The sequence below is a fragment of the Patagioenas fasciata genome, chromosome 1, assembly GCF_037038585.1.
Source record: "Patagioenas fasciata isolate bPatFas1 chromosome 1, bPatFas1.hap1, whole genome shotgun sequence".
Lineage (NCBI taxonomy): Eukaryota > Metazoa > Chordata > Aves > Columbiformes > Columbidae > Patagioenas > Patagioenas fasciata.
Window position 1 is genome coordinate 82629661 of NC_092520.1, and position 20306 is coordinate 82649966.

The following is a 20306-nucleotide window of genomic DNA, read 5'->3' on the forward strand; positions in this document are numbered from 1 at the left end:
TAATGACCAAACTATTTCCATTCTTTATTCCTCAAGTTACATATCAATATAATGGATATGTTGAGCATTTACACTCACAGACATAATAGTAAATAACACAATATGTTTTTAACTAACACATATTGCACAGATTTCTTTTACTAGACCTGCTCTGTTTTGAATCTTGTCTATTTCTCCCAAGTGTTGCTGCACACAACCAAGGAAAATGAGAGTTTAAGGCATTTAGTTCCTATATACTTAACTATACCATTGCCCAGAGAAGTTCAAAGTATATACACTTCTAATACATTGTGCTTAGAGCTGCTGTATGAGGGAGGAAGCCAGTTTCATTACTTGGAGGCTTTCTTTTGGCCAACTCTGTTCAAGAACTGATATGCAGAACAGTAATTATACAGAGAAAAGACCAAACTTATGTCCTTGACTTATTTTCTAAATGGGATATCTGCCACCAACAGTATATATTTAATGAAAAAGGAAGGCCTAGTAATTAGGTTTTGATTTAAATTTTAATCTGCCATTGAATCAGATGGCTCCTCTAAAAAGTTCACTACATTTTTCAACTTTAAATCAATTTTATCATGCATTCAGAGCTGAAATTGAACTTTGTTCAGTATGCTATTATCAAAAAAAATAATGTGTATTCACATTCACACAAAAATAATGTGGATTATAGATAAAGACAGGCATGGATTATAGATATGGAAAATTTTTGGACACAGGTAACAAATATTTTTATCACCAAGTCATTTTATCAATACCAAAATTTTTTTTACTTATTGTGTGCCTGTGCTGCACAGCAGCAGCTGCTGAAACATTCAGATTCTTTTATGACTAATAAAGAACACATTATAAAAATGTAAAGGTTTAGAGTTATTTTTAGTGAGGGGCATCAGCATGCGTACCGTATTTCAGTGATCAGGCTTACTCAGTCTGCTAAATCTCTTCTGGTCCAAGGGCCCAAATGACTACCAGATGCTAGTAGTATTCTCCTGTGACTGAAATCTAGACATACACACACACACAGAGTTTGCTTTTTACAGCTGTATTTCATCCTTGCTCACTCACACTGTGTTTTCCTATTAATAGCAACATGCAGAAATATTTTTCCACATACAGATTGACCTTGGCTTATCAGTTCGTTTACTAACCAGTGAAATATCCTTCCAGTGCAGCAGTACAGACACACACAACCCTGAAATGTATTTGTGAAACTGCAGCATCTACAGCTGCTGCTCTGGAAAGCAATCAGTAGCTATTGTTCAAATGCCATTGTAGGAGGTCTTGAAGCTGAGCAATCCCAGTAGCTCCCAGTGCCAGTCATTCCACTTCCACCCGATTCCCTGTGCACACCAGGGGACTGTGTGCTCAGCTTCTGAAAGTGCACGTGCAGCTGCTTTGGAGTTCCCAGGGCAGCAGCATGGTTAAGGGGGGATTTCAGGCATTAATTATTAGCGGCTTCTGTTGTGCACAGTTGCACTGCTGAGAATTTGGGATTATACCAACCAGACAGGTCTAGCAAAAGCAGTGGTTTACATTGTGCATATTTAGCACATGTAGTCAGTGTGTTAGTTAACATTATCTTAAGGACTATTAAAATTCAGCAGCAGAGAATAAACAAGAATACCTAGAAAGTTTCGGCAATCAAAATCTCTCAGTCTCTCTCATCTTTAACCTAACTCCTGTCAAAATCCTAAATCCTTGAAGCATCTCTATTACACTAACGTTTACATGAATTCAGAGAATGCTTCATAAAATCACAGAAATTAGACATGAAAATGACTAAGTCATGCTGTCATTCCTCTTCTACTGAAATACATTCTGATGTGCAGTGGCAATGCCTGGCCAAATAGGAATGGGTCTGTTGAGCAAAAAGAGTTACTGTTAAGGACCTGAATTATATTAATAACATGCATAGGGGAGTTTTACTTCAAACTAATTGTAGTTTGAAGCCTTGTACACATTACTGGTTGGAGCAAACAGGTGTATTCCTGGAGCACAGTTTCTGATTTAGTTGAACCCTAAAAGAATCTCACTTGCATGCCATGAGGCAGCTCCATGATGAAAACCAGTGCATAGTAAGGAAGAACAGTATAGAGGTAAACTTCAAAACCTCACTTGTGCTAATGCAGGCATACCTGGTGAAATCTTTCGATAGTTGACTCTGAATGCAGGACACCCAAAATATGATAAAGTTGCTGTTTTGTTTACTTCTTGACAGCTAGGCTAACATGTTCTTTGCTTGGTTTCATCTTATCCTTCTGTGGTTTATTCCTGCTGTTCAGTGTTTTGGAGCTTCAGATATTCAAAGTCATACTTCCCCAGACAGCTTTGAATACCTGAGATACACCCTAGAAACAGGGCAAAAAAAAAAAAATCAGTCAGTCCTTTCAATGCTTCAGCCTGGGCCACTTCTGGTAATACCACTGCTAGTCTGTTCTCAAAAGCTTCAAGTGGAGACCTTGGGACAGTGAAACAGAATTATTTTGCACAGAATTTCAAGCATAATTCAGTGAACAGTAAACGTGGAGTTCTTTTTCCTTCCCCTGATTGCAGTCATTAACATTACAAATAACTCTCCATCTCTGTTCCAGGATCATTGATTCAAAACATTTAAATTAGTTACCTGTTAATTCTCAGATAGCTTTTAAAAGCAGTATATTTAAAACCATGTTATCTCAGAAACTCAAAAATATTTAATCACTACAGTTTCACTTAGTGCAAATTCCTTTTTATTCCCACACTTTTCTTACTTACTTATGGCTTTATTTAACTTGGCTTCTTTAAAAGCTGATGATTTGATTTTTAGTCCAGAGAATGACTAATTGTAGAAAATACACAGAGAAAAAAATATATATATTTGTCTGTAAGTTTGGAAGAACACTTTCAATACAAAATAAAGCTACATCCTCTGATATACTTTCCAGATTGTTTACTGGCACTCTCAGTAAACTGTATTTGTTTAGGTCAATATTTTTTATTCATTGGTGTATTCACAGAAAAGAAAAAAGAAAAAAAACCAACAAACATGGAGAGTGTTTCCTATCTGTAAGAGAAATCTGTTTATTTTGCTGTACAACAAGAGCTTGCTTAAAATTTTAAACAGAATTTCCAATAGTCAAAAGGAGAACTAGAGAAGAGTATTAGCCAAAATATCTGTCAGCTAAACAGAACTTGTAAATCCAGTCAAACAAGTAAAGGGCATTCCACTGTCAAATAATCAGATTGCAGATCCCTGCCCTGTGGTTTGCTGTCTTTTAGAGAAGGATGCAAACTGTTTAGCTCTCCCAAACCCTCCCCCCCTCCATCTGCCTACTGACCCATGCAGCTGCCTTAGCATTCTCATTCGCTCCACTGGAAGTTTCATGCCTGCCTTGACAGAAGAAAGTAAAATGTTGCAGTGACAGCAGCTTCAATGGGACTGAGCAAAGAATGATGGAGAAGACTAAATGTGTTATATCTATGGATAGCTGAGAATTGGATAAGAAAACTTTTTGAATCACTGTGCACCAGAACTGTCAGAACAGAACGTTTTAGAAGAAAAATGAAAAATACACCAAAGTCCAAAACCTGAAATTGTAGTTTGTGTCACCATTAGGAAGGGAAAGCAATATATGTGAAGTAGATGCACTGCATAGAAATGTAAGTACTCAAATGCAGAATGCAAACATAAATACTTAACCCACTAAAAACCATATTAAATTCTACTGAGATCAGTTTGTAACAAAATTCTTGTCTGTTCTTTACCATCATTTCCTTCACCCTGGCATTTAGTGAAAATGCATTCCTTTTCTGGGGCCCATAAGTTTATTTACAAAAGAATATTTAAAACTGTAACAATGTGATAGATCACTACAGAATAACTTCCTCAAAGATTCCTGCAGGTAATCTTCTGAAAGGGCACATATTGGTTAGTAAGCTTCCACAGGATTCACTGAGGCAGGATACCCTGTAGACATGGCAAGCAAAGAAAAATTGCAAGCCATTATATTCCACTAGAATGCAAAATAATTTTGCCTCAATAAAAAAGAACATTCTCTGGAAATTCGCTGCAGCAAAAAATGTTATTTGAGGTAACATTTTGTACAATTAAAAACCTTCAGGTGACATGAAAGACATTACTTGTGACAGCCTGTGTTACAGCCTGTGTATTTTCTTGCACATTGTATTTCTGTATTGTCACTCTGTAGACAACTCAAGCAAACTGCCAGACACAACATCTTGGGAGGTAAGGTTGAGATCACAAGATATTAATGGAATATACAGGCAATGTTGCAATTAGGCACATCTAAATTAAAAAAAAAAAAAAAAAAGAAGCTATCCAACCACAAACTGTATATTCATTTCAATCTGAAATAATACACTTTATTCCTTATTCTCAACACAGAAAGTTAGGTCTGTTTATTCCTGCAGGCTATATCACTGGGCAAAAAAGATCAAGGTCTTCTCATTATTTTTGGTGAAACTCAAAGTTTAAGAGAGATGACTATTCTACTCAGTGATAGCAATCTCTTTAATCACAGTGAGTTGTGTTCAGTAGTACACTATTTACTGCTGATGTTTTAGACCAATTTGAAGTCTTTGCTTTTGAAAACAATGATAATCACATGGAAACTGGAACTACTTTTATGAATAAATTTCACTGTGCTGTACTGTACAGTGCCATAGTAAAGAACCTAAGAGCAATGAAATTATACACACTGTTAGACATGGTTGTAACAAAAGCATTTGGCATTTTTTATCTAAGCAGAGAGTTGCCAGAGAAAGTCTCTGCATAATGCGTGGTACACCACATATACTCAGTTTCTCTTCTGAGAACAAATACACATATGCATATGCTATGCAAAACAATTTAGTTTCATAGAAACTTATGATTATAACAAGTGGAACCCAGGCCCAGCAAATAGGTCACTGAAAACTGGGCAATGTCGACTCTATACCTTGTCCCTACTCTTCTGCCTGGCAAAGGGTTCTTCCCTTCTTTCTCCCTGCAGATTTCTGTCTTGACCTGGGTCTTTGGAGATTATGGTAATAGAAATTTTGGAATTTAAAGACAGTAATCCATGAAGGCACCTAGTTTTCTTTCAGCCACATACAACATTTGTGCTCACTTGTTTATTAATGTTTCTACCTGGACCATGCAACATCTTCTTTTACATCTCCAAACAAAATTCCATAATCATTCAAAGTTTGTCATTAATATACTAATGAGAAGCTTGTTTGCAAATGCTTATGACATGAACAAGACAAAGACAGGAGAAAAATACTTCCAAGGATAAAATATACCAGTATAAATTTTTGTATCACAGGATGTGTTAATGAAAACTTTATCGTGTAGCATTGCACAAAGAGTTTGCTGAATCTTGAATAATGAGAAATTACTCTTGAACAATACAGGATATGGGTGTTTGCTTAAATAAACAGTGAAAGCTTACTTGGCTCCTCCCTATCTCCATCTCCCTTTTTTCTTAACAGAATTTTATTGCTTCTGAGCACCTGGTTCTGCTAGATCCTTGAGCTTTGTTTCAGTTACATTATAGTTCCTCTGACAATAAAATGTACCTTCACAATTCTCAATAACTTAATAGTGTAACTAATTGATCTCTGTTGCTTTTCATATCTTCTTATTAAAAGCAAACAAGCCACTACTTCTGCTTCTATTTTTCTCTGTCAGGAAAGATTTTTTAAACTTCAGAAAATGTGGATGTTTGGTCTATACAAGTGTCCATAAGTTCAGATCCATTTAAACCCTGACCTGAACTCTCTCAGTCCCACTGAAAATGAGTAAGAGATGGCCAGATATTTAGATCTAGCTCTCTTCAGCCCGTAACAGCTATACTAAAATTCCATAGAGAGACTCTTGCATTTCTTCTTCAGTGCTAGACAGAATTAAGAAAATTTATTATTTTGTAATGTTAAGAATGAAAAAGTGAGATCAAATTATGTTGATATTTCAGTCAAAAATATGGGTAAAGTGAGCCACAGTACAAATTCTTGATGCTTGTGTTTTATCCAGACTGTGTCAATCATACTTGGTCTTAAAACCAAGGCCTCAATCTTTGGCCTCAATTTCACACTGAAAAATAATCTGAAAAACTTCTTTCATTTCACTTGTTCTCAGATACTCATATTTTATACATTTGTTCCCATTGTTTTCTTGAAAAATAAGTGATCTGGAGTTCAGTTACTCCAAGTTTCCTCTTTTCTTTCATCTGATGAAATACCTCAGATCACCAGGGTAATAGTACCATGCTGTGGAAAGTAGGAGGCAAAGACCTGTGAACATCACCTAGAAAGTAGATGTCCTCTCTCCCCCACCTTTAAAACCACCAGTTCTCAAGCTGTAGGTCATGGATGAGAGAAGGGGAAGAGCTTTGATGAATAATTACTGGTAGTAACATTCTCATGTTGCTTTATTCCCTTCTTGTTCTGCATTGCAGAACACTGGCAGATGTAGTGAGTAGCTCTCTAGACAGAGATAGGTTTGGGCAGCTTAAATACCTTCGTGAACTTAAATTGCTTCCATTACCAGTTGGACATTACCTGTGGCTAGCTGGCAGCCCAGTGCAAAAGGATGAACTAAACACCAAGTGTTAGCATTAAAGATTTCCAGTATGTCAATTTTTTTTCCCTTTAATCTAGAAGGTTACTGTCACAGATGATGCACAGATCCACCCCTTTGCTTACCAATCAAGTGAACATATGCCTTTAGCTGATGAATGCTTTCTTTCTAGTACCCAGAGCTACAATAACATGGATATTTTGGACTCCTTTGTGCAAGTTGGAGGACAAGGGAATAAAGATATAAAAATTCTGTTTGCTCTGTGGTGTTTTCAGTTTGAATTTTTGAAGGTCAGTGTTTTGCTAGTAATCTGATTTGATTTGCTGTTTCTTTTGCTGAATGGCATGAAAAAAATGAAGCTGAGCCCTAGCATGACATCAAAAGAACTCATTACCTGTTCGAACAGCAAACGTTAAGGACAGAAGGAATCCTGGACAGAGTAGGCTCTTTTCCTCTGCTAAGGGATAAACTATTTAACCTCTCATTCCCATTAATCATTTTGAATGCTCAGACATGCAAGCAATTATCAGAGTGAATGGAAGTACTGCAAATTGTTTCTAAAGTAAGGAAAAGATTTTTAAAGTCAAAAAAGTTGAAATCAGAGATCATGAAACATAGGGAAAGCAGCTGATAGTTGTTTAAACAGCGTATATCACTTGTTATTTTTTGAGAGGATAACTAATTTGAAAACTCCTTACAAATGCCACTCAAATGCAGATGTGGTGGTTTATGAGCTCAAAATATTTTGCTGCACAGAGCAACAGAAGGCAGCAGTTGGACTTCACTGAAGTTGTCACACAGCACACAGCTCTATTAGGCACACAAGGAAAGCTCTGAGGGGGTTAAAAGTCAATTGCAAGACCTGGGACTAGTGCCAATAAACTTGTACCTGGCCAGAGTTAAATTGAATTTGAGCTGCCAAATGTACATTTTCAGATCTCCGGAGGAAGCTGGTTCCTTCGTGTGGGTGAAGTAGACAGAGGCAGCTGTTGAAATGGAAACCATTGCATCAAACAACTTGGGAACTGATTGAATTTAAAATTGGACTTTCTTATTCCTTGATTTTTGCCTCAGAATGCATTGAGGGGATGCAGGTGGCTGATAAACAGAAATGTATCACTCAGCCAAGAGGTTAAAAAACCCCTCCAAACAAACAAGAATTTTGTCTTTTGGGAGGGAAAAAAACTCTCAACAAATTCAACAGTGAGATATAGAACCAGGCTCTTATTAGGTGTAAATCAGAGGAGCTATTCTGGTTTACATCAACGTTAGTAGACTGAGGCCTAGATTTCTCAGTGAAGCCAGTGTAAACTTAATGAAGTAATGTATTAATTTTGAATATTATTACATAAAAATCTTACCTCAGTATTATTTCAAGTGTAAGATTACAGCTGGACTGGAAATAATATGTGCATATTTTATAAGAATACATTGCCATTTTTTAAACTTACACATAAACACAATAGATAGCATGTTAATATTTCCAAGTCTGACATTGCACAGTAAGAATTCCTAGAATTAGAGTTATCCTTGTATTATGAAGAAAGTGCTGGCTCACATCCTAGGTTTTTTTTCCTACAGGATTTCAGATAATTCTGACCCCAGGTCCTCAGGTGGTGTGGTTTATTTCAGCATCAGTGGGAACCGCATTCCAATTATGCTGGTGAAGAATCTAGTTTAGCATGTTCATTCAAGTGAGTCTGAGATATAAACGCACTGCTGATTAGCACATGGGCACCTACCTTGTCACCACTGATGGTCTCAGTGCTTGTTTCTAGTTCCCATATAGGAAAGAAAAAGTCTGTATTTTGTGTGACAATTTTTTAATGGAAACACCTGTTTCTAGTTCCCATATAGGAAAGAAAAAGTCTGTATTTTGTGTGACAGTTTTTCAATGGAAACACATTCAAAAAATACAAAGAGAGAAAAAAAAATAAGAAAAGTATGTAATGTCTCCCAAAACGAGTAAAATTTGCTGTGCAATGAAGTTTAATATGACCCTTCCATATCAGTCATTCTTGGCAATGTGGCAAGTTGATAGTTGCTCAGCTTTCATCTTAACTGAAATCAGGATGTTAGAGTGAGCTTATCCTCATACAGTGTCATCATCAATAGTAACAATAAAAGGGTACATAATATCATAGAAGACTATGTAGAGAAAATACGTTGTAGGTATTTCACTGATCTCAAGTCTACAGCTACCATTTTCAGGTTTACTGATTGAATTATGTTTTCCAACAATCATTTTCATAGTGAGAACTCTGTTGAATTTATCATCACTGACAGTGAAGTGCTACAAATCAAGCTGGTGATCCAAGGTCCTTGATGATTTTCCACTGGTACAGTAATAAAATATTTTCTGATGTAAACCAGAGGCTGAAATCCACCTCAAATGTATTTTTCCTGGAAATATCTTTTTCAGTGAACTTTGAAACAGAGATGAAGACACGGGTTAAAATCTAGCCTTTCATGGAAAGGGTTGTAAGGCACTGGAACAGGCTGCCTATGGAAGTGGTTGAGTCACCATCCCTGAAGGTGTTTAAAATATGTGTAGATGTTGTGCTTAGGGGCATGGTTTAGAGTTTGGATGTGTTAGGCTAACAGTTGGAATCAAAGATCTTAAAGATATTTTCCAACCAAAACAATTCTATGATTGAATGATTCAATTCTTTACAAATCCAAATTTACAGTAGCTACATAGCTCTATTGATAGCAACTCAGAGCAGGATTGTACAACAAATTCTCCTTTTCAGACTATTTTCAAGGTGGAGATTGAAAAATAAAGCAAGAGTTCTTGGCCACTGTGACATTATTTTGTGAAGTATCTGTTGTGGTTTAACGCCAGCTAGCAATCAAAACCACAACAGCTGCTCTTTCAGTCTTGCACCACCCTCACAAGTAAGAAGAAGAGTTGAAAGGGAAGGGAAAAACTCATGGATTGAGATAAAAACAGTTTTATAAGATAACAAAATACTACTAATATACTAGTACTGCTAATAATACATAAAATAAAATATTAAATAAGTGATACTTAATGCAATTCCTCATGAACTCTGCCCATGCCAAGCAGCCAGTCCCAGGAAGAGAGTACCCTAGTCCAGAACAGTCAGTCCCTGGGAGAGAGCAAAAAGGCCTAGAGGCCAACTGCAAAACAGCAGAATGGAAAAAGGCATAAATAATTAAACTAACCAAACAAATGGAACTCTCAAAAGGAACTCAACTGTAATGGAGCAGAACTGGAACAGGTCTCCTTAGCTGCAAAACCCAACTCCCATGGAATACGAAGCATGATGCCAATGGTATGGAATATTTCCATTGATTAGCCTGTCCTATCTATGTCCCCCTTTGTAGCTATCTCACACCTGTAGATAGGAAGCCCAGAAAGACCTTGGTCTCCTAGACAACAGCTAAGATGTCAGTAAATTCTTACATTCTCTTCATTCTAACTCAAAAACACTGCAATATTGCTTGAAGAAAACATTAACTCTATCTCAGGGTGCTAACTTATTGTTCTCAAACTAAATCAAAACAACCACCATGCTATAATAGCTATGAAAAAAAGAGGAGTTTTTAACTGCGTGAGGAAAATTAACCCAATGTCAGTCAAACCAGCATAGTATCACAGACTGTCTTTCTCTAAATTATCAAAGAGAAAAGGCTCACAGAAAGATGTTTGTCTTGATACTCTTTAGCTCTGTGTTATCACATTACAAAACTAACAGTTTCACAGACATAAGCCAAAAAGCAGGGGCAGGAGGGAAAGAAGAAAAGAATGGAATAAAAGCCATTATCAGCTTAAATGCCTACATGCTTTTACAACTCAGATCTATAAATTCAGATCTTGCCAGGGCAGATCTTCTTCACAGATGTGGCATGGAAAAATGAGATCCCAAAGCACTGCCTGCTAACTGATGACTTAGCAGGCTCTGGGTTGCATGCCAGCATTGAGTCACTTCCCCAGGGTCCAAAGTAAGGATGTCACATGGAGATGGTGTTGGCCGCTGCATTTCTGTCAGAAGAGGTTGTTCCATCAGTACAGAAGACAGACACTGAGAAGTGAGGAACTCCTTCAGTTCTCAGTGGGATTGGTCACAACTCATTCAGACCTTTCAGTGTCCAACACACACCAGATTTCTCTCCTGGGAAGTAGATTTAGCCTGGAGATACACTGGACAGCTGTGTTATTCAAGGGCTATACTTATTTATGAGAACATTTCTCATCCATTAATGGCAGTTTTATCACCTTGGTAGGGGTGAGATTTTTACTTTTTGATCATGAGGGATCTTAATAGGTACATGTTGATGAGTCCTTCCTCCACCCTATATGCTTTGCCATAGAATGCAAATACAAAATGTAATTTAGGAGTGAACCAGAAACATTTCCTGACTTGATAAAGATAGAAGTAATGAGATTTAAAAACATAAAAATTGCCATTTTATAAGACCAATGCCCCTATCTCTTGTGCCAAATGCATTTCATGATCTGTATTAATTGAGAGACAAAAATACCCAGTGAAGTGTTAATTTGAGATAATGACCTCACTGTTTTGAAAAAGAAAGAAGTTTTTCAAGGTCAGACCAATTCATATTGTACCTGTCTTTCACAGGCCAGGCAGGTAACTTCAGCCTAAGCTACATCAAAAAATAATGGCACCAGTAAAATATCAAATTAGAACAATAAGTGACCTTGTATAACTTTAAGACCTGTTTGACTTTCAGGTAAAATTAAAAAACTTCTATAGAATGAGCACTCATTTTTATATTAATCTTATTTTTAGCTTCAGTAGAACAGTGATATACTGTTCTCTGAGGAATAAGAAACAAGCATCATGGTTAACTTAATAGGGAATTTGACTTTGAATTTATTTCCTATTTAAGCTTCAAGAATTTTTCACAAAGACTGAAATGTTTTGGACTATTTTTAAAGAACAAACAGAATTCTCCCTGTTCGTACTCTGTCCACAGACTAAAAAGCTCTTTCTGACAGCTGAATTAAATCCTCTTTGAGGTAGCAAAATGGAACCCCAAGTACAGTATTTCCCTGGCATAATATCATTGAAGAGTTCTAAGCCCTTTGTTCTTTCTAAGCCTACTTTGAAAAAGGAAAAAAGCAAAGATGTGCATGTGATATAATAGGGATTTTTCTTTGGTTGTAGTTTTTCTTTCTTCCTTTCTCCATGATTTATATGAGTGCATAAGAAAATTTGCAATGGTCAGAGACCAGAAAGCTCTTTTATTGTAATTCTCTTTCTTCCCCCCTCCTCACCCTCCCAACATATATACCATTTTTTCCTCTCCGTATGTCTTTCAAGCCTCTATTTAGCCTACTGTGTTTTGGTTTGGTTTGGGTTTGGTTTGGTTTTGGTTTGGGTTTGGTTTGGTTTGGTTGGGTTGGGTTTGGTTGGGTTTGGTTTGGTTTGTGTTCTTTTTTTTTTTTTTTTTTTTCCAGTGCCTTCATGATACTTTGAATGTTTTAGTCTCCATAAATGCAAGGTGACCTGTTTCAGAATCAAAAGAAAACTAACAGAAACTCACTGCTTCTGAAATAGAGACATATAATTTGCTAACCTCAACAATGCAGGTAAGTTACATTTCAAAGAGAAATACTTAATGTGTGTTCTCAAAACCACTTAATACACAATTACTACATTATCTAATTTGATAAATCTTTAATTTGCAGTTTACAACCATGTATAAGATTATCTCTCATTGTAACAAAGTGGATGTTTAATCAGTAAATCTAAAAAAGGTATATGTAGTGCAGACTAACCTCACCTCTTTCAAGGCAAATTTACTTAAATTTTGGTCCTACAGAAGTCAACAGAAATCTTTGTACTTTGCAAAATAGCTGATAATTTCTGAGGCATATTAATATTGCTGTATTCCTAAATGTTCTAGTTTAATTATCTTACACAATAGTTTGGAGTTATTTTGTATTTTAAAGTGGTGATTTTCTACCTTGTAATGTCAGTGCTATTAATTTTATGTACCACACCACATGGCAAGACAAAGTATTTTGGAGGATTTGTTTAAACTATGTTTTTATCAGAGACCCATAATTTAAGATATAGTGCTGTAAATGAAAATGATTAAGTTGGTGGTTTATAGCTATAAGTTACTAAAGAACAATTTTCATTTTACAGTTATGTGGTTTCATTGACATTTTAATAAAAGGTGATTATCTAAAGACAGAATTCTAAATAGGATATGCGAACTATGTATATTTTCTGCTCTTCACTCAATATTTTATCATAAGGAGTCACTTTTAAAGTACAAGCAATACATGCAACTTGGAAAGTTAATTCATTTGCATTGAATCTGAACTGAAGAACAGTAAAAGCAGTGATTGAATAACCATACTGGTAATCATAAAGCAAATAATAAAAATACATTGAATTAAATTTTACCTCTAATGGAAAGGTTTAAGTCTGAATTTTTTAGGTATGTTAACAAATATCCATTTATCCAAAATAAGAGATATAGGAATAAACTGACACATTTGGTTTCACAAAAGTATCTGTTACAGAAAAAAATAAGGTTCTCAAAATTTTGGGCCAAACGTTTAACTCAATTTAATTCAAAGGATTTTGTTTGTTTAATCAAAAAAAACCCCCAAAACAACAAAACCAAAACCAACCAATGAACGAAACAAGCAAACAAGAAGAAGAGAAAAAAAAAAACACATAAAAACTACAAGCAAATCTAATTATATTCTTAGGTAATAAGAAGTAGAAGCAGTTATTTTAATAAAATCTGTCACTCTTTCATCGGACTTAAAAATTTTCCCTTTGTTTTTTTTTTTTTTTTCTGTAGATGACACCTCATACTAATTGAAATTCTACCTTAGTTGGCAAGAGACATTGCAAAACCTACAAGAACAAAATGTCCCTTTGGGTCATGAGCAATTTATGGTAAAGTGACACAAAATGGTAAGGTTCTGAGAGAGAATTAGTTTGTACCCCACCAATAACTGTTTCAAACCAGATGCCTGTACTGCAATATATCACACTCAGAGTATCTATAGGAGCTACTACTATCTCTGAATTCCAAAATTTACTGCAGTTCTGCGGTAGATGGTTACTTATAAATTATTCCCTGTTACATGACCCTTTTTCAGTACCATGGGGAGTAGGAAATCCTGACTTTTCTGAGCATCTTCCAGATCAGCTTCTTTTTGTTCTAGTTCAAACCATGATAGCACTTAAAATATATATGTAATAACTAGTAACTAGTAGATGTGCTGAAGAAAATGCAGGAAAAAGCAATAAGATTGATAGAAGTTTAGAAGGTATAATCTATGAGGAAATTATGAGCCAACTGATTTCTTTTAAGTTTGAAAAGGAAAGATAACATGATTAGTCTGAAAATGAAACAAATGTGCAGAGGAGAGTAAGGTACTACTCGCAATATCTATCAGGTATAAGGCAAGAAGAATCAGATTAATTTGCAGTAAGTACTATTTAGATCAAATATTAGCAGAAATATTCTAACTATGAGAGAAGTTATATTGCTTGGCAGAGATAGCAGAATGATAATTATTCTGGGTTTTTAAGAAATTGTTGGCCAGGAACTGTGTGTGACCTAAGTATGTTAAATTTTACCCAATTGTAAGAACACAAGCTAAGGCTCTAACATACCTTTTGTTTTAAACTGTTAACAGTGAAAGTCTGGTTTTTCCTGGCCCAAACTCAAGCATTTTAATATACCCTGATTTCTAAAGTGTGTTCATCACCTAGCCTATTATAATCTTTTTCATAGACAGCTACTCAAATCCCCTATCGAAAATGGAATAACTCAGACTCATCTGTCACTGTCCTGACTTTATAACGAAGGGAATCAAATTCAAATAACTAACTACAAATAAAAAACAATCGCCCATAAATTCAGATGAACCCTGTGAAAACAAGGAGACCATAATGCCAGAGTATGGCCACATTTAGATTCTGAAATACAGATATTTGTTGAAACTCACTCGTACATAGGGAGATTACATTAATTAATCCAAATTTCTAGTGCTTTCTTGTATATACTACTTAAAGGAAAGTTAATGTCTATGAAAACATTTATTAAACTTATAACATACAATTTCACTGCAGGATCACACATTTGTACTATTTACAATATGTTGTACATAGCACAAACTACTTGGAGTTATGTAGATATCAAATAGTAAGAGTGAAAAACAGTAACCAGCAACACTAAGAGAATCCCAGAGAGATAAGATCAAATGAGTTCTAATGAGTGATTTTACATGGTAATTGACTAGTTTTGTCACACTTTTAAATGGAAAGAGATATTACTTTCCCCAAGCATTCCTCAAAAAAACAATGATCCACAAAAGAACCATGTAAAACAGGTAATAGCTTGTTAATTGATCTGCTACCAGTACTGTATGAAACATGGAGCAATACATCTGTGACAGAACCTTGAGAATATTTGTTGGTTAAGCTGTACCTTGGGATAAGCTGCAAAGATGAACACCCAAATATTTATTACAGGAACAGAAAGTGTTGACAGCTCATTAGTGAGATAAATATACATTCTCTGTGAACCTAGAGATACCTGCACATGCTTCAAGATCTGTGAATACGACAAAGACCCCACCAGATAACCCACCACAGTGCCTGCTCTGGAAAGCTTTGTTCTTGCAAAAAGAAAAATAGTACATAGTGTGAACTATAATTTTGTTCAGCTGAAAAAAAATCTCTGATAAGTATAGGCATGAATGTGCTCTGAGGCTGCAAATCATAAGTTTCAGGAGGTTGGCTGAGTGTATGTATATATATATGTGTGTATATATATATATATATATATATACACACATATATATACACACATATATATATACACACACATATATATATATATATACGTGTATATATATATATTTGTCCTCTCAGTGTTTGCTTTATTTTCTTGAAGTTATTAAAGGTCATTAAATTCAATTTTTCACCCTAGCATGCATAAGCTTTACTTCTAATTTCTCAAGGCTCAGACCATCTTCATTTTTATATGATAGCAGAAAAGCATAAAAAATATCCCAGGAAGTAACATGCAAACGTTCCTGCTATATATTTGCACATCAATCTCTGGCACACTTTTAAAGCACATTGTTTCTTCACAAATACCATAGCATCTGAGTGGGGGTAGTAAAGAGGGACGAAGAAGAAAGAGATACTGAATGATTTGAGTGCACATCGAATGGATTATTTTTTCTGTGCTTGGCAAACAATAATTGCAGGAGGCTTTTATGACTTTTAGCCTCTGCATTATACCTTTATTGAGTGACTGTGCAGAAGAAGTTTTGTTCAGGGAATGTTATCTGAACAAACAAGAGACATACAGCATGAGAATGCTCTGTAATTTGAAAGAGGTTGAAGAAATTAAAAATACAAAGACCCCCATGTGACTCAATCAACTCAGCCATTCTATATTCTTTAAACATACCAAACCAGAGCACATTAATCAGCCAGTGAACAGGTGAAGATGATACCCTGAATAAATTTCTACCCAGAACTTATGACTGTGGAGGAATTTATTTTTATAGTCTACATTAGCAATAGTAAATGATTTCAGCATTCAGGGAAATACGGTTGAAATTTGTGGTCTATCATTAACTTCATTTTCAATTAGATAAATTCTATCCACATTTACAGCCTTAGCTGGAATACAGAATAAAGGCTGCCAGATGTTCAATCTGATTTAAAGTAAATACAATAAGAAAGCAGCATTTGCAGGGAAAATATTACTTTTACTTTTCATATCAGTCTTCAGATATAACTGATCAGAAAGAGGACAGGAGGAATAGAAGGACACAAATGATAGTGATAGCTCAAAAAACTGCAAGGAAAAACCAACTGTCTTGAGTTGCATTAGTGTAAATGGTGTGTGCAAAGAGTACTGTGTTGTCATTACACACCTCATAACAGTTACCTGATCTTGATGCACGCATATCACAGCAGAAATCAGCAACACCAAAAAGGACATAAAAGAAAAACAGTGAAAGATCAACTATTATATCTTTTTTTTTGACCTTTGTGAGGCCCAAGGACAAGAAAAATATATTCAGAGCAGGGAATATTAATGAAGAAGCTAGTTTTTTAGTTATAAGATTGGTATAAATTCATAGGGCCATTGAAGCCCCTAGCTATTATCTAAGGATACAGTAGGGAAGAAATCCATTTGATCTGAGGACATTCTTTATAGTTTGCCCTTGCTTTTGGAAGCAGAAGTCACCAGACTCTTGGGGAGGCTTCAGTTCAAAATATGCAACGTAGCTGTATTCCCAATTACACAGGGAATGGGGAGAGGAAAGATGTCAGAACCAGACCCTGAAAATTATTTCAATGAGACTTCAAGGCATATATAGCTGCACTTATATTAAAGAGCAATTTCAGAGATTGAAGCTAAATTTTTAGCTCCCCATTAGCTGAAACTTCTCCTTTTCTTTGACAGTTATCTCTGTACTAAGGTTTCACTTACACTCCTTCCTTCAATTACACTGGTGAATGAACTATACTCCTGCCATTCACAGCTACCTCTGCCATCATCTGCAGTCTGTTTTTCAATTTTAGTTTTCTCTCTTATTTTATATTCCTTTGGTCTTTTTCCATTATGTTGAGTAATGTGTAAGCCAGAATGATGCGTGTGGTATGATTAAACTAGTACTCTGTATGTGGTAATGCTTTATTAATACTTTTATTTCCGTATATGATCTTTTTTCTCCTTTTCATGGGCTTCCTCATAAAGCCCCCAAAATTGCCTGGTGCAGCTAAAGCTCAGCTGATTACTTCGAAAATAAGAGTAAAATCTATACAGACTTTGACAATACACATATTTTGCTGGCATGTGTAGATATGCATATATTTTACTATGCAATTCAGAGAAAATAAGATTAACATTATCTAATCTTAGATAACTGGCACAATTAGCTGTTATTTAGAATGTACCATACACACACCACAGAATAGCAAGACAATATTACTTTCTTAATAGACCTTTCAAAACTTTTAGGCAATTAATGAAAAAAAAAAAATCCAGTTTCCACTTCCTCTTTTTATTTCCTTTATAACACTAAATGGGAAATGGCCAATCCAGTCTGTCTCTCTGAAGGAAAATATTTTCGTCTTCTCCGTCTTGACAGAAGGAGGACACCAATTTAACAGCTGAGCCTTTTCAAAGCTCTACCAATGGAATACGTAAACTCTTTCTAATTTAAGAAATTGAAACCATAAGAAAGCAAGCTGAAGACAGATCAGAACTTTTTATTCTTAACGTATTCTTCATTAATACTCTTGAGGAGAGATCTTTTATTAAATATTGAGCCATATAGAAGACAGGATGATACAAAGAGGTAGTAAGGAAATTATTTAGCTTCTAAGTGTCCAGAAAAGCAGAAGAAATCTGGAGAAAAGTATCACCATGTTTATGCAAGCAGAGGGAATCAAAAGTGAATGAATGTATCAATTACAATTTCTTTTTTAATATGAGTGAATTTACTAAAGGTATGAGAAGATGACATACATTGGAAAACTCTGTGTATTTGTGTAATTGTTGATAGTTTTAAACTAATCATGAACATTTATAAGAAAGAAAGGAAAGAAGCAAAATAATTTTGCATGAAGAATTTTTTTTTTTTTTTCCCTGAAACTTTCTCAAACTTGTCTTATCATGAAATAACTGATTAATATCCCTACCTGAGCAAGTATGCCTATGGCCAGGGTATCCAGAGTACTTACCTCCCCCCTAATATCACACTGCTTCCACAATGACTTAAAAGTACAGATAGTTGGTTGTACTATCTCTCATTCCTGTAAGTACTTTAATCCTAATTAGTCACAGAAAAAGCAATCAAGCTGTGACTAAAATGAACAGCAAGTTTCTGGAGAGTATATGACAAACTCATAAGCTGAAGTTTGTTCCAGTATGATGTTCAAATCATCACAAGCAGCTACCATGTATTCAAAAATGATTGATTCTTGGAAAGAAACCACTACAATTAAAAAGTCAACATTTCTTAAATGTGTAGTTCAACTTTTTCTAATTGTTATGTAAGCCACTGTGAAAATCAATTTTCAGACAGAAGTCCTAGAAAAAGCAGGGAGTAGAGCAGTTGTTCATTTGCCATAACACACTAGAGATCACGTCTGCCTCCTCCAGAAGCAACAGGTTTAGATTACCTCTAAATGTAGCATAAGGGAATAGATAGTCTGTCTCAGTTCAGCAGTTTTCTATGATCCTTTGTTCAGAGTGGACCAGATGTCTGTTGTTTGGTTAGGAATTAACTTTGTAATTGTTTAAAAAAAATACTTAGGATACCAAGGCCACATGTGTGGCACAGGTGCATTTTAACTATTCTGCTGTAAGTTTTTATAATAAATGACTAGGATTCTGGATGTTCACCCAGATTTTTTTTTTTTAAATGTTACATGCCCATTCTATTGAAAAAAAAAGAAAAAATTAAAAAATATGAGAACTGTAATCGCATCAGATTAACTGTAAAACATCAGATTAACACTTTATGCACTGTAACCTAAGATTTGTTTACACATTAAAAAAGAATGAACTCTGAATATATGGAGAGAATTAGTAGTGTAAATGAAAACTGAGTACAGAGTTTGCTACTCTGATGACACAGACCATGGAATAATAGAGGTCTTCTGATTGTTATGCTTATTCAAATGTGTTTAGTTTTATAGGAGATGCTCATACTCACATGGCAGTAGTTTATCCCTTTCTTTTTTTTTTTAAAAACAAACCAGACCAAAACAAAAATATCAAACCAAATAGTTAGAAGAGGAAAGGTCAAAACAAGTATTAGAAAACTGACTCAAATTTCCAATTCAGATTGGTGAAGTCAACTCATCTAAATGGATATATAAACAAATTGCTTACTGTAATCCAGAATGGATTCAATATATCTTTTGCTTTCATATATTTCCTATAGATTGTCTATGTTTACATACACACAGAAGATGTGTATTAAAAAACGTTTAACCTCTGTAACATGCCAGTTCTCTGAGCATCCTGCTGTACTGGGTACTGGGTACTGGGGGCAGCTCCTGTGCTCCCAATGTGAGTCTTACTTTTACCAAAGAAAAAAATCTAGAAGAAAAAACATTGAACTGTCCAATAAGCCAGTGATGGTATTAATGAACATTATTCATTAAATATCAGAAAAGAGGAGATCTACTTCTCTGGAAGACTAAGGAAGCTGTTTCCTGTAATTCCTGTGGGAGGGCACACACTTAGAAAAAGGAAAAATACTAAGCTGAAGAATCACTTCTCCATCAGACACTCACTGTTCTCCAACAGCAGGAAAAACCTTTAACTCTCCTGTTTGGTCCAATTTTGCTTTTTTTACCTGTAGTGCTGTTCACTTCTACATTCAGTGAAGAAAATATAATTTGAATTAATGTAGAAAAAGATACTTAGGATTAAATGTTCCTTTTGACACCCTGAGCTCAATTTTCATCTGATGTACTGACTTTAAGAAGCAGATGTGTATCATTTTAGTCTTTTTGTGTGCTGGGCTGAACCTAAAAAATTAAATGTGTACACAAAGTATGGAAGGAAAATCTAAACAATTTTTTTTTTTTCCTAATGCATTACAAACTCTCACCTTCCAGGCTTTGGTTCTTAGGAACTTATGTTTACAAAACAAAGAAAAAGGTTTGTATATACTCTATAATTTTGGGGTTCTCTTGAATTCTGGGTACTTTCCTTTGCTACTGTAGTGTCTTCTTAA